This window comes from Vicugna pacos, chromosome 1 (assembly GCF_048564905.1).
Source record: "Vicugna pacos chromosome 1, VicPac4, whole genome shotgun sequence".
Lineage (NCBI taxonomy): Eukaryota > Metazoa > Chordata > Mammalia > Artiodactyla > Camelidae > Vicugna > Vicugna pacos.
The window spans coordinates 39305128-39331684 of record NC_132987.1 but is presented as its reverse complement, the minus strand read 5'-3'; the positions used below and the strand labels follow the sequence as shown (position 1 = coordinate 39331684).

The window sequence follows — 26557 nt, the reverse complement described above, 5'->3', positions numbered from 1 at the left end:
TATACCAAAGAGTATCAGTAAATGCTTCTCTCATCGTCAAAAAATTGAAAGCATTTTAATTTCTTCACTTATTTTAACAATCAATTACTTTTATTACATGCATTTTCAACTTAAATGTGATTATCTTTATAACTGTGGACATTTGATCCATGGTTGGTTGAATTTGTGGGTGCAGAATCCATGGATTCAGAGGGATGATTGTGTTTTATTTTTATTTGCACACTTTTTGCATGGTACTGATTATAAATCTGTGCCTATACAATGCACTCAAAAATCGTTTTTAAAAAATCATTTCAAAATAGCTGTTTTACCGAAATCTTGATTAATAGTTTTTATAACCCAAAACAAAGTTTTATCTATAAAATGTACAAAACAATTGATTAATGACTAATATCATAATTGTTGATAATAAAATAGTGTATTTTTAAAATCACCTTAAAAAATAGTTCTTGAAATCCACTATAGACACAATGAAAGCTTTCCTTGAACAACTCTGGCCTAAATCATATATACAAGTACCTGTCTACTTAGAATAAATGCCTATTTTCTCTTTTTTAATTGTTTTAATGTTTCTATTCTTTAATCATAATTTTTTTGGCTAAATGATTTGCTTCTACTTTATTGCCCTATATTTTACAGGAGGCTAATAGCTTTGCATACATATCTGATTTAATAAATACATTAGAAATCTCATTAAATTTAAGATTTACCCTACCAAGCTACATAATTGCAATACTTTTGATTTTCTCAAAGGTTCAATGTTTTTCAAACTTTTAACCATTTGGTAAGTTTTTACTTGCCTCTAGACTTCTCCATCTTTTGCAAATCTCCCTAAGCAAAAGTCATTCTTTCAGTTTCCCAAATCCCAAAGCCTTGAAGAATTAGGGGACAAATACAACCCATAGCTCGCCAAATTAGTGCACTGATAAACATTTTGTGCTTTCATTGGGATTACAGTGGGCTGTACTCTAGAATTAAGAGTAAAGTAAAAGTAAACAAGTCCTTACATAAACTGCAGTTTAGCTTAAACACATGTAGATGGTTCTAAGAAATTCAGCCACCCGCCCCTTTTTTTTTTTGTGGAGAAACAGTATTTCATGTGTCAGCAAGTGAGTGTCAGTAGCAGATGGGAATCAAGGAAGAATTATCAGGAGTATGATATAATGAACCTAGGCCTCAGTTTACCTCTACAGAAACAAAACAAAACAAAAACAAAAACAAGCACACAATAAAAGTAATCGGACACATTGGTACAATGCTATCATAAATGAGAAGCAACTGAAACAACAGAAAATAGAATAACAATAAACTCCTTATACTGCTATTATTAGATACAGATTTTTGAAAGCCTTTGTTATTCTATTCAAGGTGATAAAAGGAAAGATTAAAAATATTAGTGAAGCACTAGGAACTACAGGAGAATAAAGAAAAGACTAATCAAATATAAGTGTAGAACTGAAAAATAGGAAAAATGAAGTTAATAAATTATTGGACATTAACTGCAGATTAAGCACAACAAATTAAACACAGGTTAAAAACAACTTAAGAAAAGATTATCTTTTAAAAGATTAAAAGATAATTAGGTAAAAAAAAAATCCCAGAAATAAGCTGGAGAGGCAAAATGATGAAATATGTATGTGCAAGCATAGCACATCCAGGAAACAGAACCTGAAATGTTTAATGGATTTGCAATTAAAACATTTAATTGTTTTCTAAAATTGATGCAGTACTTCATTCTACAATTAGAGAAACAATAAACCTCAATAATGATGAATATTAAGAACTTTATATCAAAGTGCACAAAAACAAAGATAAATAGAATATTATAAAATCATCTAGAAAAACATGAAGTATTTTTAAAAAGGCAATGTAGATCTGGGTTCTTAACCTAGGTATCTCTGTATAACTAGGAAAATGCAGGTAATAAGTAAACTTTAAATAAGAAAGCTATTACAATCAATTGGTTTGTTTTTGTGAAATAAGTTGAATATTTTAGATTAAAAAAGCTCTTCTCCACTAATATTTCAAAATAATTTTTGAAGTGTATTATTTTGAGACTGTCAAAAAAATCTTCATTACAATAGAACATATTGTTTCCCTAAATTATTGTATTAGTTTTAAGTGCCACTATACACACACACACAAACACACACACACACACACATGCTGGGAAACAAGCTGCTGGAAAACAAGACACTGGAAGACGAACAGGTGGAAAACAAGCTGCACCTAAATTTCCATGAGCTTAAAATATTATATTCATACTTACTTGCTTAAAATGCACATGCTTGCTTTGTTTTAATGATTTACGCAGTAGATGACCTATAGCACGCATTATGCTAAATAAAATTTGTGGTGAGCAATCCTGAGATTGACCATAAGGGCATGAAGGAGGCAGATATTTCCTTAGGGTGAAAAAATGGATGGTCCTGGAAGGCCAGGTCATCCATTAACAGAACTTTGTTCTGGCATGAAAGCATGCAGTTAAGCCCAGGGAAAATATTTGCTATCTCGAGATGTCCCAGAGGCAATAACAGGATAGATTTAGAAATTTTGCATATCCTGAGCAGGGTGATTGTTCCTGGAAGGGATAGGCCTGAAATTAATCAGTTAATCAGCAAGCAGAACTTAGTGCTTATCGCATGGAATATCTAAAGCTTCTCCTCTTTGATCGCATTTTTTTCCTGAGCTGTATACTCCTAATAAACGTGATGTCGACCAGGCTTTCGGGACTCCGGATCCACGAGATCTTGAGTCCCCTGGTCCCATCTTTGCTCTTTACTTTGTCTCTTTATTTCTTAAGTCTTGCGTCGCCCATCCTCAGACACAGTCCTGAGCTGCGCTGGACACAGTATATATATACACACACATATATGCATATATACATTACATATTTAGTGGCTTAAATCAATACAAATTTACTATCTTACAGGTCTGGAGGTCAAAAGCCAGTATTAGTCTCACAGGACTAAAACCAAGATATTTGAAGAACTATGTTCGTTACTAGACACTCAGTGTGAGAATTTGCTTCAATATTTTATCCAGTTTTTAAAGGGCACACATTTCTTGGCTCATGGCCCTATTCCTCCATCTTCAGAATCATCATTAACATCAACAAAGGGTTAAGTCCTTCTTACATCTCATCACTAACCCTTCTCCTACCTTCCTCTTTTGATTCAAGCATGCTTGTAATTTCCCAGTGCCCATCTGGCTAATTTAGCGTTACTTATCTACCTAAAGTAAGCTGATTTGTAACTTCTTAATTCCATCTGTAACCTTAACTTCTTTTTCAATGTAACCTGTTTACATTGTTCTGACGATTAGGATGCAAGTCTCATGAATCTGCCTACCACAAGTATTTTTTGACCTTTTTTCTTGACATTTTTTCATAAATAGACAAGACACTACAGTGTCATTTATCTTTCACTATTTATTACTTTCAATCTCAAGGTTGTTAGAAATTTCTAACTTAGTATCTTCTCCTTTCATTTAATAATAATTCATCTTATTTGGTTCTCCTTGAATATGTAGATGTGAATATCAGCAATTCTCATGGAAATCCCAGTCCTTTAAGCTTTAAATTGGCAATCAAATCAGCCATTAGAGGAGTAAGATTATTAGTCAATGAATAAGTATGCTAAAACACTGTAATATAGAGTATTATTTCCATTTTTATAAGCTTCATTTACTCTTAAGGAAGACTGAACAGGAGAAAAAAACATACATTTATGATCAAATTGTTATAGTTGATACAGATAGAAAACATGTATTCTTTTCCAGATTTTCCAAATAATATTTTCTTAATTTTTTTCCAATGAAAGTAACTTTATAAAAATATATTTTTAAAAGATAGAATGCAATGTCTTAACAGTTGTTGAGTTTTTAATCACTCAATATATTTAATTAGGATGATTACTTGGCCAAAACAATCAATAGAAGATATAATCATAATGTCACATCTAGACTAAGTGGCTTTAAATGTGGCTCATAACATACATACATTAAAAAGTAATTTTAAAATGTTAATTAAGATATGTTTTATATTTAAGAAGTCTAAAATTTTGCAAACTATTTCCTGTTTTCCTATTGTAATGCTTTTTCTTCTATGGAAATGGAAATTGCTATGTTTCATCTTTCAAAGGATTATGCTCTTATATAATATCTTGCATCATATTTTGATAAAGCAACTAATGTCTACATTTAAAAAGTTCAACAATATAATTATCAATGATAGTTTATTTTCATCTCTGATGATAAGAGTTACTCCATGAAATATCATGAAAAGATAAATGTTGACAATGGTGGGTAGGTTTTATAGTCCCCTTATTGAAATGAAAAAGTATGACATGTAGTTGTTTCTTTCAAATCTGTCTCTGAATAGTTTCACAATTTTATTACAATTCATAAAATAAACCTGCAGGGAAATCTATGTGTTGTACTGAATTGTAGAATGCATTATCACTTCAGTAGATTTGCTTTATTAAGAAATCATTTCTTTTATACTTCATGTTTTAAATGTTATTATGTATTTCAATTGGTGAGAATATTTTTTTAAAATACTCTCCAAAATCTAAAGTATAATTTCTTTCAAAAGAGCATCAAAAAAGCCCAAACATTAAAATATTTATTAAATAGATTCAACTTTTTATTGGTATAATAAAATAAACTAACAACAATTGTATTGATTATGCTTATGGACAATCACAAATTTCCATACAATGCATTTGGTTTTTAAGAAACAGTTTTGAAAACAAAACAGTGTACTTGAAAAATCTGTAATCGCATTCATTTTGTTTTTCACTTTTATTCAGACAATTTTTGAATCATTAGCCATTAAAACATTCATAGTGTAATACATGTCTGTTTGACAAAAAGTTTAAATTGACTATGATGGGTATGGGTCCTAAGCAGCATGTTTTCTGTGCTTTCCTTTCCTCATGGACTTTCTTTCAATAAAACTCAAAGCTAAAAGATCAGTTGATGGACTATTTAGTCACATTATTTCCTACATTTCCTCATCACCTAAACTTCAAATTGCTTATGATAAACATTGTAGTTTATGAATTTCTGTGGAGGTTAAAAAGTAGAGTTAGACTCAAAAAATTGCTGAATAAAAACCTTTACCCAATATGGATAAAAAAAACTGAAATAAGAATAAAAAACAAGTTAGAGTGTTTAAAGCATAGAAATAAAAGGGAATGGGATGAAAAGAGTAGAACATTTAAACATTCATTTAACCAGGTGTATTCATTGGGATGATGACTTGGTGGAAACAATGCATAAAGATACATTTGGGACCTGACTAGAAATATATCTTTTTATTAATTCAGATTCTCACTCTAATCAATTTTATTGCATATTACTTGCCTTAATTTATACTTATGATACATTTGGAGTCAGAGCATCTATTTAACGTGTAGGAATTTAATTATATTAGATAATATATTCACTTTTCATTATTCTGCTAGTGGTTCTGTAACAATGCGGACTCAATGATGCTTGCAAAGGAGACAGGAGGATAATTGCTTGATAAAAACACCATGTTCTTCTGTTCTGATTCTGTGTCTGCTGCCTCCCTTTCTCCTTCCCTCCCTTCCTTCTCCATTCCGTCTTCATTCCTTCCTTCCTTCTTTCCTCCCTTCCTTTGTTCTTCCCTCCTTCCTTCCATCATTACAAATCTGGCTGATACAGTAATAATGTAACATTTCAAGTGTCACATGTATCACTTTCCCGTTTGAAAAAATATTTTTAAAGATGAAAAACATGAAATCTCATTACAGATGAGCACTAACAGTTGAATATTTGCAACAGGTTTTGATGTAGGAAGCACTAACCTTGAACCACCCCCCAAACACTCCCATTCTTCTCATTAGTAGATCTGTATTACAAAATTTTACTCAATTATTATTATTGTTGTTATTATTATGTACTGAAGTGCTTTCCTCCACATTTATATGTTGAAGTCCTAACTCCCAATGTGGTTGGAAACTGGGCCTTTAAAAAGGTTATTGTCCCTTTTGAATGACATTTACTACAATTGATGTTCTATTCTTTGCTATTTTGATATTCATTTTACCCCCTCACTAAACAGAAAACAGCTTCTCCCACTATAGGCCTAAAGCTATTTGCAGCAGGTGCTTAATAATTATGAACTGAGGCCTTTTGGAGCCAAGGGCAGTATTCAGCTGACAGCCAGGAAGGGAAAAGGACCTCAGTCCTACAGCTACAAGGACCTTCCTGTCAAAACCTGAGTGAGTATGGGAGCAAAGTCTTCCCAGAGCCTCTCTGTAAGAGCCTAGGCTGGCTGACCTCTACTTTGACCTTCTGAAATCTGGAGCAGAGAAACCTGTGAAGATAACCTAGCCTTTTCACCAATAGAACTGTGACATGTTAAGTCTGTGTTAAGTTGCTAAATTTATGGTATTTTTATGGTATAAATAAAAAACTAATACAAGCGTATAAAGGTATTGTTAGCCTGACCCATCTGTGATAAAGTTCCCCATCAATCTCTCACTTCCAGGTTTAGGAGACATTGATGGTTGTTGCTCACATCTGTTGTTGTCATTAGGGTTTACAAAATGGCGATCTTTCTAAATCGATCATTTCTTCTGCATTTATTAGCTGGAATCCTTCCCTAGCGAGGAACTTTTATTTATCAATAATCTAGTTACCCTGAAATCAATTTTGTACATTGAAAGCAGACTAAATGCCTGATTTTCCTCCTTTATTTATTTTCAGAATACTGAGATATTGATTCTGCTACTATCTAAAGCAACCAAGTAGGTTTTCTGTATCATATAAACTCAAGGATGGTTATATATTTGTGCGTTTCAAGTACGTTGATGTTGGTTTCTTCATTGTGCTTAAATAGCCTCATGTGTGGCCAGTGGAAACCCCTTCAAGATGGATCCTTTGTCTTTTTTGTCAAGACTCCTTTATTCCATGGTAGCATTATTACTTTCTAACACTGCAGATTAACTGAGGATTGTCTGGTGCATTTTATGCCCCGGACATTGAATTGTCTGTGCCCCTAAAAGTCTCTTGTTTTGGGAGGGTTTCTAGAGAACATGGGATTCAGGAGCGGCTTGTTATTGCCTCAAGGCCATCTCAGTAAACAGAGACCAAATCCATGCTATTTGTTTTTTAGAAATGAAAGATAAATTATGAGCTTATACTGTATTTCCAACCCAAAGGTTACAATACATGGTATGCTTAACTAATTTGATTTTTATACTTGCATCATTTTTTAAAATATTGGTTTCTAAAAACATTACTAATTTATTATTGATTTTCTTTATTTGATAATTCACATGATTACTTTTAATAAGATTGATAAATTCAGCTTAAGATTCCTTTGTAGGTTTTTTGTTTGTTTGTTTTGTTTTTTAGTTCTTAGGATTTATCCCTTTTGGGAAATACAGTAAACTGTATCTTAAAATATTAAACTACTCTCCACTAAGTGGTTATGTTACCAACTTTAAAGTTAATTCATTTATTTCTGTTGCTGTTTTTTTTAATTTAGGTGGTTATGGTTTTTTGTATCTGTTTTAATCTTCTTTTTAATTTTTTTAAAGTAAAAAAAGGGTTATTCTGAGAAAATCAAAGAATTGATTGTGAATTAATGATAACAGGGGAGGGAAATAGTGCAAATATTCCAGAAATAGATTCGCTTCTCAAACTATTTATTTTAGAAATTGCATCTAGATGCTAGATTTTACTCAGTCTCCCAAGCCAGAAATCTAGGAACCAGTTTGCTCATTAGGGAATGAAAAATCAAGCAAGTGCTATCAATATTACCACTTTCAATACTAGATACTCCTCTCCATTTCCAGCATCCTCACCCCACTAAAGATCTTCTGAATTTTCCTGGATAACTACAATTTTGTCAGCTATCTGGGATACTTGGCTCCATCTAATTCCATATCCATCAGTGCCCAAATGACAGGCCGGACTTTGAAAAATATGAATGCACATGCCATTCACTTGCTCCAACGATTCACAGGTTTCTCCATGCTCTTAGGCTAAAAGCCATAACTTCTTCTTTTGGTAGATGTGTTACTTTGTAAGTATCTTGTTTGTAATCCTTGAAAATAGACCATAAATTTGTGTGTGGTAGAGCTGAGGTGTATGGAAAATAAAATGTGATTAAGAGATGAAAATATTCTCTGTGACTAATTTCATCAAACTGGCATTGGCTTCTTGTGGCTGATTTTGTTTACTAATATGTTTTACTTCTGCATAAGAACAAATTTATCAGATATATAGCTAACATACTGAAAATTACTAACATGGATTAGTGGAGAAGGCAAAACACTTCAGTACTTTTCCCTTTTATTGTGCATTAAATGAAATCTGTTAACATTTCCATTATTCTACCTTTATTCAGGACTTATTTATTGGGTAAACTTAAGAACTTAGTGATACAATTTGTTAATCTGAACTATGCTTAATTTTTCAAGGTGCAAATATTATATATTAATGGATTTAATAAATATGTAAAAATAAGGCAATTTAAAGCATTATCTGTATTTCCAAAGAATTTAAAATAATTACTCAATACACTATACAAACTTTGATACTGCTAAATGTTGATCAAGATTAAATAGGAAATATAAAGGAATAAGAATTGGACACTGTCAATATTTTAGGAATAGATTTTTTCTTAATAAATCTTTAAAAAAGAAGAAGAAAGAAAGAGGGAGTAGAAGGAAATGGGGAAGGAAAGAGAAAGGAAGGATCATTCATACAAAGATATATTTTGAATTAGAATGATTGAAAAAGATTGAGGAGATTATATATATAAACATTATACGTATATATTAGATAGGGTTAAATAATAGGTGGGTTAAAATTACAAAATCATAACTGTTAGTTTTCTCGGGCTTATTTTCATTGTCCCAGCACCCTGTCCAGTTAACATTACTTTTGTTCTTAAGAAGTATCTGGCAGAAACAATAAATCACATGGTCACACAAGTCACACAATACCTAAAAGGCAATAGAATAACATTGTAAACTTATTGCTTATTGACAACAACCAGAAAATGTGTTGCTAGATCTTCAGTACTCCTTTGTAAAGCTTCCTATTACATAGTTCTAAGACTATAATCTTGAGGAGAGAAAGGAATTTTTTTCTCAGTGAAGTTGATAGTCACAATTTTGCTATAATTATATCTAATTGAAACTCAAGTATCCTAAATGTATCTTCAAATTTGAATGATTGCTCACAGTTACTTTTAAAACCTTACAGGTGTTAAAGCCTATTAATATTTTTATATAATCTACTTTTCTGTAACCTCAAAATACAAGTTAAGCAAAATAGGATTAAACAAAAGTACTGTGGTTGGAAAAGATTTCCCACTTTAGCTACTACAACCACTATGCCTACTTTGGATTATGGATGTTTTTGAAAACGGATAGTAGAATCAATTAGTTAATGTGGAAAAAAGACTGTAAGTTGATTAAAGTACATCAACCAGCAGAAAGTTTATTATAGAACATGACAAGTCACAATGGAAATAAAGGAACAGAAGGGGCTTTGGACACTACTCCATTCTGAGTTGAGTTGAAAAGAATATTCAACATGTGCTGGGTTTGTCTCTCTTAGAAATGAATTAGGTGTGAAGACACTGTGTTTCTGTAATTCTTTGGAACTAAGGAATAATGTGAAAAAGAAAACAGCATTTGAATTTTGTCTTTGCCTTCCCTCCTTTCTTCTGCTTTAAGTATTATCTAACAAGTATTCTTTTACAATTGATTTAACATACAAGCACACAGACATAAAATACCAAAATAAATGTGAAAGTTAGTTCACAGGCAGTCCTACCAATCATATTTCAGATAACATTTTATATATATTTTTGTCAGCTCAGAATCTAATTCGAGGTATACAATTCTCAGCAATATGCCTTAGCTGGGGATGGAAAGGTATGGAGAAAAAGACAATCATAACCATAGCTTTCTAGTAAATCAAAGAAAGACACTAAATTAATAAATGTTCTGAGTGGTACATTATAGGGATATTGGTTCTTAACGATGATAATTATAGCAATCTAAGCTATTGCACTTATTAATCATTGCTTTTGCTAATAGAATAATGTAGACAGCATAATAAAGTTGTACTGTCCTGTTTTCTTTTATAACACAAAATTAAGAGCAGCTTGATTGCTGGATGTTTTTAGTTAATGCGCATTATCTTTTCTTCCTTCAAATTTAAAATGCTTTAAACCTTTTTAACATTATTCTTATAGCTCAAACATTTCACCAATGTATGTCTATTTGTGGATATCTTTTCAATTATGTTGCCTGGAATAATGTGAGCTATTGTAATCTGCATGGAAGCTATTTTAATCAAAACTGGTAATTCTCTTTCCTTTCCCTTGAAAGGTAGAAAAGTTACTTCCCAAAGATATCCTAATTCCCCAAATCTGTAAATATGTCACCTTACATGGCAAAATGGACTTTGAAGATTATTGAGTGATTGAGTCAAGGGTCTTAAAATGGAAAGAGTACCCTTAATTATCCAGGCTGACCCAACATAATCAGAATTATCTTTATAAGAGGAAGGCAGAAGGGTAAGAATTAGAGAAGATGTGATGACTGAAGCAGAGCTCAGAGAGGAGAGAGATTTGAAGAAGTTACACTGTTGGCTTTAGGATGTAAGAAGGGCCCATGAGCCAACAGATGTATGTAGGTGGCCTGCAGAAGCTGGAATAGGCAAAAGATGACTTCTACCCTAGAGCCTTCAGAAGGAATGCGGACCCTCGAACACCTTGATGTTAGTCACATAAAACCCCAGTCTGGATTTCTGACATCCAGACAGCAGGATAATAAATTCATGTTGTTTTAAGCCATGAAGTTTCTCATAATTTCTTATGGCAGCAATAAAAATCTAGTACAAAGCCTTTGTTCATGACTAATTAAGTTTATTTTATATTTGTTCTATGATTTTTTAATTTTTATCCTTTTGCTTTGGATTTGGAAAAATCAAAGTCTTCAGATGTACGTCATCCACAATGATGATTCCATATGCTATGGTGTGAATTTTGATTTTTTTTAATTATGTGTCTTTATCATTCCTGGTGTTGACTATTTAGCTACCAGTCAGTACTTCCCTAGTGCACCATGTCCTATTTCATCCCACTCCATTCTTTACTTGTGTTGGCTCCTGCTTCATAAAGATTGAAATCATGAACCCTACTGAGCATATCAGCATATCAGCATTCTGAACTTTTCTTCTGAGTCTTGCAGCAGCTTCTTTTCAGATGTTCTCTCTCTCTCTCTCTGAATCTGCTCAGTGAATCAATGTTCTCCAGTATATTGTTTCCATTGGCCCCTAGTTGATTGCTTTTCATTGCTTATTTTCACACAAGACATCTGTCCAATCTTAGTGATTTTTAAAGATCAGGGGTTACAAAATTTAAATTTCAGCTCCCTATTCTGTCTGGTGATCTGGTAGTTTAATTTTGTCATTTTTCTTCACAGTTGAAGGGTAGTGTGATATATTTCCAGTTTGATGTATTCTTATTATATTTCTGCTATAAACCAGAGAAGTATATGAAAATATTAACTTCAAATATAAATTGTCTACCCTCATGTATAATGCCTGATTTATAAAAATGAGACTTAATTAAAATTTTGTCACAATTATGTGGTCTGAATATTCAGACTGGTATATTTACTTAGACCATAATTTAATTTCAGAGATTTAGAGTGAGAATGTAGGAAGCAACTTGCCATTCAATTTTGTCTAATAGTCATTACAGGCCATGCCCCTAACCCAGTAGTAGAGGGAGGAGAAGAAATCCACCTTGCAAAATCCCTGAATTACACTAGTTCATGCTACAGTTAAACAATAATTTCAACAACCTAGAACCCCAAAGGAATTTAATAGCGCCAAGTGAAAACATTAATCAACACTTACATGAAACCACAAGTTGATATACATGCAGTTATAGTCCAAGAATATAGTCACTAGTTTTGAACTCATTTCATGTTATGAACCATCAAAATATATACAGTCATTGGGAAGCCTAGGAGAAGCATTAATGAAAGTCAGTGACTCAAATACAAGACAGGTGCACTGGAAAAGTGACTCCTTATGACCTTTGTGGTACTTGAGGGAAGAAAAAATACATAGAGGATTGTAGGCTTTAAGCGTCACATTGTTTTATTTATAAATGTGAATGTAAATATATATATATATAAATGTAAATTTGTGAGTGCTTGTTTGCTGTAACACTGAAAAATAAATTATATCTACTAATGTATCAATAGAAAATACTATCACATTGAAAGGCAACAGGTACTTATGATCTGTTACAGAAAACTGAGACTACAGTCTATGCCAAAAATACTACTGTTTAATCTATGTAATCCTTTGGGTTTCTCAGGGTTTGTTAGTGATGTGGATTTGCTCATTTATAAATTCAGATGAAGATCTGAAGGGTAATTAAGAGGTAGCATTAGATAAGCTTTTAAACTCTTTCCCATGAATCATGAGAACAATATTCAGTCACTTACTCGAAGGAGTGTGGTCTCCCTGGAGTCTTGGTAAATAGTATTTCCCAAGACCATGAGTTTAATTATTGCTCTAAATCACTAACAGATTTCACTGGATTGTATTTTTAAATTCAGTCTTTAAAATTCAGAATTAGACAAGTGACAGACTTTGTGGAACTGGCCTGTAAACTTACCAGTGTTTTGCTGTACTGCTATTTTGGGAAGATTCATTTTTTCAGATAAATTTAATTGATTCATAAATGAATCTTTTCAATTCATAGAATCTCAAGATGAACTTCAAGTGTGATTCCTTGATCATGATTGATTTATGTAGATTATATGGTAATTCTTATTTAATTAGGTTATTTTTATTTTAGCAAGAATACATACCCAGCCACACTATAGGAAAAAAGTAAAGAAAGAAAGAAAATAGAAGTATTTTACCAGGACCAGGCATGTGAACTTGATTAAAATATATGCATATCAGTAACTGGCAATTTGATTATGGGTAAATTGCTTATTCTATATGTAATCATTAATTTTCCTTTGTGAAAAATTAAAATACTGAATTAAATAAATTCCATAAAACTTATCAATTGCAAAATATTTTGTATCTGTGTAAAGAAAAATAAATCACAATAAAGCATCTTGGTAATACATGAGGCATCAACAAAAGAAATAGACTAAACCAGAAACAAACTCACAGACATAGAATATAAACTTGTGATTGTCAGCAGGGAGGGGGGTGAGAAGGGATAAACTGGGAGTTTGAGATTTTTTAGATACTGTTAAGTATATATAGAATAGATAAACAAGTTTATATTGTATAGCACAGGAAAATATATTGTAGTAGCTCATGGTGAAAAAGAATATGAAAATGAATATATGTATATTTATGTATGACTGAAGAATTGTGCTGTACACTAGAAACTGACACAACATTGTAAACTGACTATAACTCAAAAAAAAAAGAAATAGACTTTAGTGAAGATTTAACTTATAGGACTCATGAGTATTCAACAGTTGATTAAGATATTTACTAGAAAAATTCTTTATTGATCAATATTTTTAGGAATGCCCATTAGGGATAAGGAAAGCTAGGTTATTATACCAGGGTACCTCTGTTTGCAATTTCCTATTTAATTATACAGTCAGAAGAAAAATATTTTTTATGCCCAAGAGTGTTTTTTTTTCCCTGCACAAAAAGACTATAAAATTTTAGCTTGAGTAATTTCTATCTATAGAGAATACTGCTATACTGGATCACACTAAAAAAAAATCTACTTGCACATGATAAAATTTATGTCAATCCACAAATTAGTAGATGGAACACCATGAATGCCAAAGGAGGAATCAAGAATAACTAAAATACTCTGTATAAAGAACAAAAATTTAGCAGAAGAATAAAAGAAGGATAATGAAACTTTATTGGCTGGTAGAGAAATGTATTATAATACAGGTGATTGAAATAATTTTGGCCAGTAAAAATACCCAGTTAAATGATCAGAATGCTTTCAAAACTTCTGTGAAAATCTGCTTTTACTGAAAGTTTTATCAAAGCTGCTATACTGAAATATGCCTTAATTTCAATTTCACAACTATATTCTCATAAACATCAAAAAATATAGAAGAGGCAAATGCATCTTTTGATCCATTTCCACCCCCAAATTCCACTCTCTTCCCCAGATGGAAGCACATCTTCCAACAAGAAATGTTGTTCATAACTTGTCTGTTTTCTGTAAATATATGCATACATGACACACAGTTTTGTTTTGACTGCGTATGTGTTTCAAGTAAGTAGAATAATGTTAGAACAAAGTATTTAAGCAATTTAGATTATTTTGTGTTTAAACATTTTTTATTTTCACTTTGTTTTGCTTAAATTGATGAATGGGAAAAATTTCCTTGCAAGTACACAGTCACCAATTTTAGTTTTAAAACATCACCACAGACATTAAGATAGATACTGCTCTCATTATATTTAAACTTTTTTATTTCTACTGTATCAAAAACTTATTGATTTTGTGTGTGAATTTTGCATTTGTAATACTCATTAAACTCCTTTATTAGGGAAAGACATATTAGCTTATTTTCATTAAATGTCTATTTAAATAATTTTTTTCCTTTTCAAATATGTATAATTTGGGGGTTTATTTTCTTGATAATTCATGGAGCTTCCAACAGTTGAATATTAATAGGAAATAGTAGCATCTTTTCTTGTTTACTTTAGGGTGAATGCTTTCAGTTAATTCTTTATTAAATATGATATTTTTGTGGTTCTTTAATAGATATCAAGGTAAAGTAAGTAATTCCTACTCTATTGTGTGATTGTAAAGAAAACATCAGAAATGTTTTTAAGGTTATCATATGCTTTTCTTCATTTATCAAGATTCTATTATGCTAGCCATCTTTAATTTGGGGGAATTTCCCAATACTCCATTCTTGAATTCCTGAAACAAAATCTACTTGCTCATAATATTTAATGTACAATTTCAGTATGATAATTTTTTGTATAATTATATTCATATTTAAATTTTACTGTAAATATTTTCATTTTCTGTATCCATTTTTGGCTTTAGGGTTATGATACCACATAAAAATTAAATACAAAAATACTCAAGTATGTCAGCTCTCATATTAAATATAACTGGACTCAACACTCCAAATAAAAGATATCATGTGGACCGGTGGAGAAGGAGAGCCCAGAAATGAACCCACAAACTTTTGGTCAACTAATCTTCGACAAAGGAGTCAAGAATATACAATGGAATAAGGACAGTCTCTTCAGCAAGTGGTATTGGGAAGACTGGACAGCAGCATGTAAATCAATGAGGCTAGAATACTACCTTACACCATACACAAAAATCAACTCAAAATGGATCAAAGACTTGAACATGAGACAAGATACAATAAACCTCCTAGAAGAAAATATAGGCAAAACATTATCTCAAAAATGTTCTAGAACAGTCTACCCGGGGAATAGAAATGAAAGCAAAAAATAAACAAATGGTACCTAATGAAAATTACAAGCTTCTGCACAGCAAAGGAAACCATAAGTAAAACAAAAAGACAACCTATGGAATGGAAGAAAATTTTTGCAAATGAAACCAACAAACGCTTGATCTCCAGAATACATAAGCAGCTCACATGATTAAATAAGAAAAAAACAAACAACCCAATCCAAAAATGGGCAGAAGACCTAAACAAGAAATTCTCCAAGGAAGACATACAAATGATTAATAGGCACATGAAGAAATGCTCAATATCACTAATTATCAGAGAAATGCAAATCAAAACTACAATGAGGTATCACCTCACACCAGTCAGAATGGCCATCGTTCAAAAGTCAACAAATGACAAATGCTGGAGAGGCTGTGGAGAAAAGGGAACCGTCCTACACTGCTGGTGGGAATGCAGTTTGGTGCAGCCACTGTGGAAAACAGTGTGGAGATTCCTCAAAAGACTAGGCATAGACTTACCATATGACCCAGGAATCCCGCTCCTGGGCATATATCCAGAAGGAACCCTACTTCAAAATGACACCTACACCTCAATGTTCATAGCAGCACTATTTACCATAGCCAAGACATGGAAACAGCCTAAATGTCCATCAACAGATGACTGGATAAAGAAGAGGTGGTATATTTATACAATGAAATACTATTCAGCCATAAAAACCAACAATATAATGCCATTTGCACCAATATGGATGTTACTGGAGAATGTCATTCTAAGTGAAGTAAGCCAGAAAGAGAAAGAAAAATACCATATGAGATCACTCGTATGCAGAATCTAAAAAAAAAAAACAAAACAAAAATACAAAACAGAAACAGACTCATAGACATAGAATACAAACTTGTGGTTGCCAGGGGGTGGGGGGTGGGAAGGGGCTTGCATTTCAAAATGTAGGAAAGATAAACAAGATTGTACTGTGTAGCACAGGGAAATATATACAGGATCTTGTGGTGGCTCACAGCGAAAGAGAATGTGACGATGAATGTATGTATGTTCATGTATAACTGGAAAATTGTGCTCTACTCTGGGATTTGACACAACATTGTAAAATGACTATAACTCAATAAAAAAAGTTTATATATATAAAAAAGATATCACCATTTATATTAAAAATAAATGTGGGGCATTTGCAGTGGACACACATTGATGTAAAAATACAGAAACTTTGAAAGTAATAAGATGGAAAAAAATATGAAAAAGCTAGCCAGAAATGGTGAAAAATATATTAATAGCAAAATATACTTTAATGAGAAAATGTTATCAGAAATAAAAGAGAGCAATTTCATAATGAAAAAAATGGATCACTCAAGAGAATACAAGAATCCTAAATTTGCATGAACCTAATGGGACACCTTTAAAATACATAAAGCACAAGTTTAAGACTCAAAAAGAGAAATAAATTCAAAATTATAGTTGGAGGTTTTTAACACACTACAGTTCAATAAATAATAGAGCAAATGAACAAAATTATCAATAAATATAAAATTTAGAAAAGTAACATTAGTCAACTTGACGTAATTTATAATTTTAAACACAACTACCAAACCACTTTTAAGTGAGTATGGTCGACATCCCAAAAATATAATATATTATAGGCCATAAAGGAAGTCCCAAACATTTAAAACCCTTGAAACAAAAGAAGATTTCTTTTTTTCTGAGTAGAATGAAATTACACTGGAAATCAACAGAAAATCAGCTAGAATTTTTTAAATGTTTGAAAACTGGTTACTATGGATTGACATTCATAAGCTTTACAAAATAAGATATAAATTCAGAAAAAATTGGTCACTTAGCAAAAGAAAGGGAAAAGAGGAAGACCCACAATTTGGATCATAAAATGTTAAGAAATTTTGACATTTTTAGAACTGAAACTGTTAGAGATAAGCTTACAGAAGTTTTTTTGAGTAATAGATGTTACCAAAATTTACTAATACCCTGCAAAGCAATCAGGTTAGCTTTTTCTTTCTTTCTTTGTTCTTTAACTTAGAGCCTGGTCTAAAATATTCTATATATTAGTAGCCTTCTGAAGGCTGCCCAGTAAGCAATGAGGGGATACTGGCCAACATTCATTTCAGTGAGAAGCTAGCATATGAGTAGCAACCTTCAAAAGACTAGAATCAAGAACAACAGAAAAAAACAGACACAGCAGTTCCTCCCAGAGACAAGACAGAGCCTAAAATGAAACTTGTACATGGCAGCAAGATTTAAGAATTGCTAGTAACCTGTTACTGCTCTGATCTAGTTTTACTCTTTTTTGTTCATTTTTCTGTGGCTATCTCTTCCTGCTCCATTACAGTTATTTGACTGTTTAGGTGTGTAGAAAACTTTCTAGTTCTTATGTTGGCCAACCACTGGAATCCACATTGACATCTGATAGAGAAGATTGTATATTCTCTAGAGATCTTTAAATGTGAATTATAGGCAGGAATTAGATGGAATTATGGAGTTTCTTTAATAACAAGTGGTTAAATATATTCTAAGTTAGAGAATGGGAATAACATACACATGTGGTGGGCAAAAGGTTAGATTTTGCTAGAGATTAACCTGTGCTCATAAAACCCAATATATTATTTCTCCTGGGAATACAATCAGAATGTATTTCCTGTGCCCTTTTGGAGTGAGGTTAAACCACACATAGTACTAGGTTGCAGCCAACGGAATGTAGAAGAAAGTGACATACACTACTGTTACTGAGCTGTAAGGACTTGCACAGAGCACTCTGTATTTCCTTTTTCTCAATTTACATATCTAATAAAGAGGATAGATGGAAAATTCCAGTGAGCTAAATGATAGTATTTATTCACTCAATGACTATGAAGATATGTGTTCTGCAGACACACACATATAATCTCAGACTCAAAATGAATTTTTACTTGAGACATGAAAACGCTTTGCAGTAATAAGCCATTGTGATTTAGTTGTTTTTTTTTTAAATTATAGTAACTAGTGTTACTTTCCCAATAACACCTATTGCTGTGATCAATAAAACATCAACTACTGGAACATATGAGGATTAATCCATCAATTATCAAGACAGTTTGACTTGTTTGTTAAAAAAATTAAATCTTTTTTTTACTATTTACAAATCTCTACTGTTATAATATGTAGTTATTTGAGATTTAATTCCTCTATATCCTATTTTATTTTAATTTTTCATCTATTACCTTTTTGTATTATATGTTTTGCACAATTGTGGTTATGTATATAAAGACTAAAGTTTGTAATACATTTATTTCTTATCTTTTTCTGTCATATATTTCTAAAAGAGATGATTTCCCATTCTGTCCTTAAACTTTTACAATGCTTTCTTTGTTTTCATTAGTCTTAGAACAAACAGAATGAAGGAGACAATTAAATTTTTAACAACAGGTTAAGCACCTTACAGGAGCAACAGCCGTAAAAGCAAGGTTTCCATTTGCAAGACCAATAATTTGTGCAGAGAGAGATAAATTTTAGGTTCCAAGGACTAGGAATTTAAGTGCCTAGACCACAATGTTTATTCTTGAATCTATGAAATAGGGACAACTATGTGATGACAGAAGAAGCCCTTTTCCAACCAAATATAAACAAGCTTTTGAACAACTAGACGGGAGAAGATGAGTAATCATGCCTTAGGTTTTAAAGCTGATAGGTCCCTTAAGGGACCCAGAAACATTATCACCCTGCACTTACACCCAGTGATAGAAATTATTGCAATAATCTAATAGAAGTCCAGAAAAATAGCAGGAAAATCTGAAAGCAGAGGACATTTTGTTTTACTTTTATGATTTGGAGAAAGGATTTTGAATCTCTTAGGAGATATATATATATATATACATTAGACATGTTTCCTGAAACATAGAGTAGTGACTGCTGATGGCTTTCTCTGTATGTGAATCTTAGGAAAAAAAATCAGTGACTAAAATACTGCAATGGTAATAGAAATTGTAGGAGGTTTGTTTAACTGTAAAAGACTAAAGGCAGTTTGCAGAGTGGGTGAACTTCATGCATGGAGGCCATATTGGTGACAGTGGACATTATTCCAGGTCATAAAACTCTGAGATCAGGCAGGAACAGAGACTCAGAGGTGAAGAGCAAAAGAGAGTGTAAATTAAATCGATGAGTCATCCTCCAGCCCTCCCTAAGGACAGTACATAAACTACTGCAAATAATTGGATTGGCAAAAGATTAGATACTGAACCCTGAATTTGGAAGAATAGTTACCCAAATTAGACTGTCTACAAAATAGAATGAAGTTGGCAAGATTAATTTTTCCATCACAAGTAGAAGTGGAAGCTTGTTAGCTAAGTTAATGTTATTATATACCTGGGAAGAAAGGTACATTTTCTGCATATGAGATATATTATAAATTTTAAACTTGCATTACATTTTACACTTGTTTGCTTTTAAATAATATTTAACCTGGTGCCTTTCTATGAATTTCATTATCCATGTAGATATACATGGATATTTTGATTATTTATCATTTATATGTTTTATATGAAAATGTAAAAATTTCCACTTTGAATCTTGTAGTTTAACATATGTGTGTTTATTAGGGTTTCTGGTCCTTATAATTATTCCAAATGTTTATTTTATGTTTGAAACTCACCATGTAGTCTAATTTTTCTTTTTTAAAATTTCATTGGATAACTTGAATTTTTTGTTATGTACTATTTAGAGTTAGAAATTATATGTCTTATTCACTGATTTGAATGCTGAAAGAAAATAATAAAACAAGTTTAGATATTTATTTCTTGAATATCAACTTAGTACTAGAGCTATGCCTCAAATGTTATTTGGAAATCATAAATGAAATAAATTGAACATAAAGAATTTAATTAAAATAAGGCTAAATATTTAAATATTTTAAAAATTATAAACATGTTAAATACCAAATAAAGAATAATTTAAATATAAATGCTGAGATATGTGATTATTTTAATATATTTATTTAGATCTGAAATCAATCTAAAATTATACAAATAAATTTTTATGAAATAAAAACTTTTTGCATCATAGAGATGGAAATGATACAGTGATACTTTTTAGTTTTTCAAAAATTTTTAATTATATAGGAAGAAGGACCCCCAAAAGGTATTAAGAAAAGTTAGATACAAAGCCATATATATGCGTGCGCACACACACACACACACATTTTTGTAACAATTACATAAATAGAATCTCTCAAACAGACCCTCTTTCTCATATACACATGCACAGACTGGTAAGAACTACACTAAAATAGTACTAGGGATTATTCTGTGCTGAAGGATTATGGCTAAATTTCTTTACTTTCTTTTGCCTTTTTTACTTTTTTTTCTTCATATTCTGTGTTTTCTAAATATCTTCAACTAAAGTCTTGAACTATAGAATGAGGCAAAAACAATGGCAAGACAAATATGGCATGATGCATCCACTTTAATTCTGGGGGTCTAATAATAGAACAGGACTTCTGAGGACTTTATTCCATGCTCCGTTCTGAAGAGCACTCTACCATCTCTTCACACCTAGGGAGCATCCCTGCTGCCAGTAGGCTATGGAGTTCCCAACTGCCTTCCCTCTCAGTGACCTGCAGGTAACCTGTAGAAAATTACTGTTCCATGTTCTGCCCGAAGGCTTTCTCAAAAAATTTCTGCCACTCCTTTAGCCTCATTTGCTGGGTATACTCCCTCTCCACAACCTTCTGGGTATGTTCTGCATCTAGTTTAGCCTGAAGGTTTCAAGTTCATTCCTCTTATTTTTCTTGTAATTTTCCAGTAATGCCTAAGTTTGTATCTTTCTATTGCCCACACAAATTCTCCAGATTCAGTACTTGGTTTTCTAGCTCCTCAACACTAGCCTCTAGATGAGTCAGATTTGCTGTAAGTGCATTTTCTTTCTCTCCCAGTGAGCTGAAAGCATAACCACCCTGGTGTTCATCAGCTCTTTAGCAAATGCACAGTCTTAGGTTCTTCTGTGAAGTGCACCATGCATCTTCATACCTGCTATGTAATTCTAGTCCAGCAGAGTACATTCGCAAATACAGAAAATATAGGGGCCAATTTTTCCAGTTGTTGAAAAGCTTTCTATTGTACTAGTTAAGAAGAATTATAGAAAGATTGTTATAAGCTAACTCTAAATATTTTATCTGATTTCTTTAATATTAATATAATACCTATTTTCAATAATATATATTTTAAATGTTTAAAGCAATGAGACATTTTAACTCATACAAGTTCTGCTTTTTGATAAAATATTCCTAGTTCTCCTTTGTCTTTTTTAAGTTCATCATGCTGAGATTCTACTGCAATATCGCCTATATCAGTTAGAACATTCTCATTTTCATATTCTGTCTATTCAAAGGCCTTTGAGAGAAAGAATTATTCTAACAATAAAAGCTTTGCTTTATAACTTATAATTGTCTTTCTTCTCTGGAGGACTTTGTGATTTAGAATTCTTTCTAAACTATGGCACCTTTGTACCTTTCAAAACATTATTGTGAAATTTCCAGGTACCTCAAGAGCTTTTAAAATTTGAATCCCTGCACCTCCTCCAAGGGAAAAAAAATTACAGATCAATAAAAGTTAGATAATGAAATCATCCCTAGTTAATACCAATAGCATAACTAGGAGAGAGAGAATGCTATACACAATAATCAAAAACTGACAAAATGTGAACACTGAACCCATCAAAGTTACCATAAGAATAAAGAAAGCATAAGCACTGTATTTTTTAAGCAAAAAATTTCTCTAAACCAAGCTAAGAAACAAAGGTGAAGTGAAAGACAGCATTCTGACAAGAATTAAATGTACCTAAGCATTTTCAAAATTGAAATAACACCACAGATTAGAAATACAAAGAATCTGACTAAAAATGGACAAAAAAAGGATATAAAATAAAAGTTGAATGAATGAATTCAATAAATGTAAATAAAAGACAATAATGACTGAAATGAAAGCTAAATGACAAGATTTCCAATGGAGAATATATACAATCATAAACATGATATAAAGATTTAGAAAAGTGAAAAAAAGCCAAAAAATGCTTAAAAAGGTAATAGTGATAAGAAAGAAGTGTGTGTATATATATATATATTCAAGACATACAGCAAAAAAAATGATTTAAAAAGATTTTAAAAGATTTAAAATATTATTTTTCTATACCTAGTATTAATTGATCAGCAGTGGCTACTAATATGGCAAAATAAGAGACTGTAGGACATTATGACTTTCTTCATGGAAGAACACAGCAGCTCTTATGACAGAGTAGTCCAAAAGAAAAAAATCCTGTGGACCTAAGAATTTACAGGATTTAAAGAAGGCAGAAGGGCATGTTAATCATACCATATGTATGCAATCAGCAATATCCAGACAGTGGAAAACTCTCAGGACAGTTAAATCTGTGTCCTCAACAAATGAATTGTAAGAAGGGGCAGGGAGAGGGAGCAAGGCGGGAGCTACAGATAAAAAGAGACTTTAAGAGACAGCAACTAACGTGAATCTTATTTGGATTATGATTCAAAAATATCAGTCAAGTGAAAATTTGAATACCAAGTGAATATTTGATGGTAGGTTTCTTGGAGTTGTTAAGCAGTTCTCTCAGCCTCCAGAGTCCTTACATCTCATCCCCTGTGGTCCCTCCTCCTGCTCTCTACACTCCATTCCACAGTTTATCCTCTTATGGATTATCACCAAAGGAAAACTCACAGCCTCAAAACTAACTCCATGTTGAGCTCCACCGCAGTTTAATTATCAAACAAAATCAAATGCTGGGTATACTATGGACTTTATAGTTTCCTTTGTGGATGTTAACACTAAATGTTTAATATAGCCATCTCTCTATCTCCTTTAAAATTATAGTTACAATGGTTATAGTAATTCTTAATGGAAGGGATATATACCACCAAATTAATACTTCCTAGATATTCATTTAAAAATTTTTATACCTGAAATATAATTGCTGTTATTTTGTGATTTATACCTTATATGGTGACTCAAACATAACTATGAAGAAGTATATCACACTCATTGTTCTTTCTTCAATAGTAAGATTTTTATATTGGTGATAAAGCACATTGTTAGCTAAGGTAAAGAGAGGGACTCCTTACAAACCGCAACTGGGAGTGAAAATCAGTTGAAGCATCTAGAGGGCAACTGTCTTTTGACACCTAAATTTTGGAAATAACATGGTCTCTTTCATTATTAGAAATATTTAATGATATTGAAAAATATTTCAAAAGTATTAAATAAAAATGCAAGTTGAATACAAATTCATAAACTCCAATTTTATAACTTAAACATATATTTATAGAAATATTTAAACATATTTATAGAAATATATGTTTAAGTTATAAACATATCTCTATAAATAGAGATTTAAACTTCGATATTCAAAATTAAAGTATTTTTAAAATTTTGGAAAATATTAGCATGAACAAGAGATTCAAGAGGCAAACACTGAAATTCACTATTTTATCTTGTGCATTAAAATATGTTCTAATCAAGCCACCTTAGTTAGAACACATTTTAAAGTTCTTTTGCCTCTTCATGCTTTTGTTTTTCTCCAAAAAGCATGTATTTTTAGAATAAAATGGAAAATTGTCAAAAGCTAAAATAAGCAAAAATTTAATGTACACATAACATATATCCATATATGTTAATGGTAGTGCAATATTTGCTATAATATAAAATTTGAAGTGCAAATCAAAATAACACCTTATTTTCTCTCACAATTATTCTTGTAGTAAGATATGTCTATGAAATTTTCATCAATGTTAAGAGTAAACCTATGGTTTAATAATTCAAAATATATTTTTACCTTCTGCTGCAAGCTAGAATCATCAGTACAAGAGTGACTAGGAGAAAAAAGCCTAAAGTCACCTTAATTTTTCTTTGCAGTTGTCTAAACTATTAATATCTGCAAGAAAAGTTGATTCTCTTTGTACTGGAGCAACAGAAAATAGTTGTTATAGAAAATGAAGAATTTGGAAAACATTACACTTCACAAAAATTTTTATTGTGCTGATAATTTCATTTGTCGTATCATCTCCAGAATTGCAAAGCTTCTCACAATTACTACATTATTTATATCTACTGACTTTATCAAACAGTAAAATAAAATAGAATATGCACAAAAAGCAAATGTTCATTTTATAATTAAGGCACTCAAAAGGCACATTATTATCTATTCCAAATTATTTGTCAACTTTAACATTTCTGTTCTTCAAGAAATAAAATCCTTATATTTTGCTACGTGAAAATGGGAAACTAACAAGAAAAAAAGAGTTTATATGTCTGTTATTTAAACACATTTGTTTATTCCACATTGTGTCTGCCTAAAAATGCTTAAATAGGCAGGCAATTCCATCTGTTTACTTAAGCAATAATAAAACAGTCTTTTTTCCTAAAAATATCATCATAACTCAATTAGAGAGCTTCTATAAACTATAAATAATCTATAGAACAATTATAAAGGGCATGAGTCCTAGAGGTGAAAATTTCCTGGGTTCAAATCTCAGCCTCACTAGTAACCAGAAGTTTGATTTGGGGCAGGTCATGTCCCTTAGCTTTTTCATATTTAGGACAGGATAATAACAGGGCTTATTTCATAGGGTTATTGTGAAGATAAAAGTGATCGATATCAGACACAAAAAAGCACTGTATAAAATTTAGTAATGATTATTATTATAATTAGTATTATTTCTGCTGAGAATACTATACTTACTACCACTACTAGTTTTACTAACATGGAAGGTAGTATCACTTGAAATTTATTTGCAATAAAAACTCAAAGATGTCTTCTGATAGATAGTCCATGCTAGAATATATTAATTTCAATTTCTTTATCATGAAGTCATTCTCACTACACAACTGAAATCTCTTAGTGTTTTGTTGAAGAGAAATAAAGCACTAGGATGGGGAAGCACTCATTATCTGCAGATTATTATGTGAAACATTCAAGCATGTTACTGAATTTTTGCAACAATCAAGAGGTAATTTTTTATTCATATTTTACAGATGCTGAAACTGAGTTGTACTCTCTAAATATTTGGCAGAGTCAATATTGCTTTCTACAGTGGACAAAGGAAAAAGTCTCTGCCACATACTATTATAATTAATCCATTCTTTTAGTGTAACACAAAGTACCTCCATGTGTTTATTTTTCTGATGTTGCAGTGATGCTTGCTGTCACATTATCTATTTGGAGAAAATGTAGGCGTATGGAGAGAGCGTTGCTTCAGAGATATTGAGAGACATATGTTGCTTAAATCACAGAGTTTTTGTGAGGGTCCAAGGAAGTGTTTGTGGAAATGTTTTGTGAACTATGAGAATATATGCCACTGAAGCATTACACAGCTTTGAGAGTGTTGTGGTAATTTTTTTTTTTTTAGAAAATTGGTGTATTCTGTAGAATTTTTAATAAATCAAGTTGGAATGACACATACCCAAAAGATGCCATTAACTTTTTCTTTTTGACTTCTTTATAATACCATAATCACAAATGATTTCTTTTTTTAAGAATATTGCATGTTAGATATGCTCTGCATTATATTCTTTTTTATTTTTTGACATACTATAAACATTCAGTAATGATCCTTGAGTATTTGCTTACCTCTTGGAATTTGTATGTTGAGATAATCCCGAGATTTTCATTTTTAGCATTATTTTTTATAAAACATGTTACTAACTTCTTCAAGAATAATTATTTCAAAAGTAATATATGCTAATCTTGATTTTACATAATTTTTGATGGTACTTTTTTTGCTAGCCTGTATTTTTTATAAGTAATAATGTTTGCAATGAAACTAATAGTTTGCAAAGTAATAACTATCATCATAGAATTGATAGTCAAAATACCTAATAATTTCTGAAACATTATAATATGTAAGTCAGACTTCCAAACACCTGCATATGTCATTTTATCTTCATGAAAATTACTTGAAGTGACTGGTTTTATCTTTATTTAAAGAATATCAAATTGATGTCACAAGAGTTAGTTAATTTTCCCAAGATGTGAAAGTGAAAAGTACAACCTAAGGTCTCAGACATGAGTCAGGATTCTAATAAAAATGTCTGACTTCA

At 31.5% G+C, this 26557-nt stretch overlaps 1 long non-coding RNA gene across 1 annotated transcript in view; it reads right to left on the bottom strand.

Annotated features, from left to right (window-relative positions):
• Positions 1-26557, bottom strand: part of LOC140696385 (uncharacterized) — a 228415-nt gene that overhangs the window by 91599 nt on the left and 110259 nt on the right. The window lies entirely within an intron of this gene.